The sequence below is a fragment of the Phyllostomus hastatus genome, unplaced genomic scaffold, assembly GCF_019186645.2.
Source record: "Phyllostomus hastatus isolate PE091 unplaced genomic scaffold, TTU_PhHast_1.1 phas_scaffold_46, whole genome shotgun sequence".
Lineage (NCBI taxonomy): Eukaryota > Metazoa > Chordata > Mammalia > Chiroptera > Phyllostomidae > Phyllostomus > Phyllostomus hastatus.
In genome coordinates this window covers 26,909,512-26,910,797 of record NW_025334032.1, presented here as the reverse complement: position 1 = coordinate 26,910,797, position 1,286 = coordinate 26,909,512, and the positions used below count along the sequence as shown (strand labels likewise).

The window sequence follows — 1,286 nt, the reverse complement described above, 5'->3', positions numbered from 1 at the left end:
TATACTCTTAATATTTCTTCACTCAAACCATCTTGAATCAAAACTTATATATTAAAGTTTCCTATGATTAGTGTGATTTTACCAATTTCTCCTTATATGTTATGTATTTTATGCTTTCTAAAGATGTTTGACTTAATATTTAATGCATAGATATTCATGACTGTTACATTGTTATTATGAATGATGTTCTTCGGCATCATGAAGTGGTCTTTCTTTGGCTTAATGCTTTTAAGACTGAAATCTATTTTGTCAGTTATCAAGATTGTCATATCTTCTTTTCAGTTTTACATTCGTGGGATCTGCTTGGCCCATCTTTTATTTTTAACCTTTCTGGATAGAGGACGTATCAGATATTAAACTGATAAGAACAGATACTACATTTGATCTTAGCCAAAAGGCCAAGAAGCGATTATTTTTTAACCTTTCTGAATCACGGTGTTTTACATTGGGTTTGGTTTTGTGAACGCTTCTTATAATGTCTTTATGTGAATAGATTATTAAATTCTATTTGTATTTACTGGTAAAACTGATAGTTTGGATCTTAGTTGTATCATATTTTCTACTTTATATTCATTGTTAATATTATTATAATTTCTGCTTTTATTCTTTGGTAATTTTTATTTTACTTTAGTGAGTTCTTAACAAAGTTAGTGTTTGTTTTAATAGACATCACAGGACTAATAACTTCATATGAAGTTCTTAATTTATTTTTTTCTTTTTCAAACTTCTATTTTTACTATTTTGTTTTTTCTCTTAAAAGGTAGCCTTTTACTCATATTTATTATCCATGCAGACTCAGTATAGTTACTTAACTTTTCCACTTCTCATTTTGAACAGCATTTTCTCTTACTTATAGGTGACTTATTTTTTGCTAAACTCCCTGGAAATTTTTTTATTCTGTAAAGCAAAATACTGTAAATTTACTTGACATATTTTAGAGCAAAGTCCTCTCGGGTTATCAGTAAATACTTTTAGTAGGTAAAACCAGAATCTATTTCTAACATACATTTTCTTGGAATATGTATATGATTAAGTCTCTTCAAAATTTTTTCAGTGACTCCTTTTATAAATATATTCTATCACATTTGTCTGTGTTCTATACTTTTAGTTTTGTGTATTTTCTTTTTGTAATGAGAAGGTTTCCTTACTTTATTGTATTTTTCCATTCCCATTTACCCCCTTATACTCCAGTCCCTTCCGCAATCACCCACTGCTGTCCGTGGCCACAAGTCCTTTTTCTTTTGCTCCATCTCTCCAGCTCATAGCTGTCACCCTTGCTCTCTACC

The 1,286-nt window shown here is 29.6% G+C and overlaps 1 pseudogene; it reads right to left on the bottom strand.

Moving 5' to 3' along the window:
* Positions 1-292: 292 nt before the first annotated feature.
* LOC123807813 lies at positions 293-410 on the bottom strand (annotated as a pseudogene).
* Positions 411-1,286: the final 876 nt, after the last annotated feature.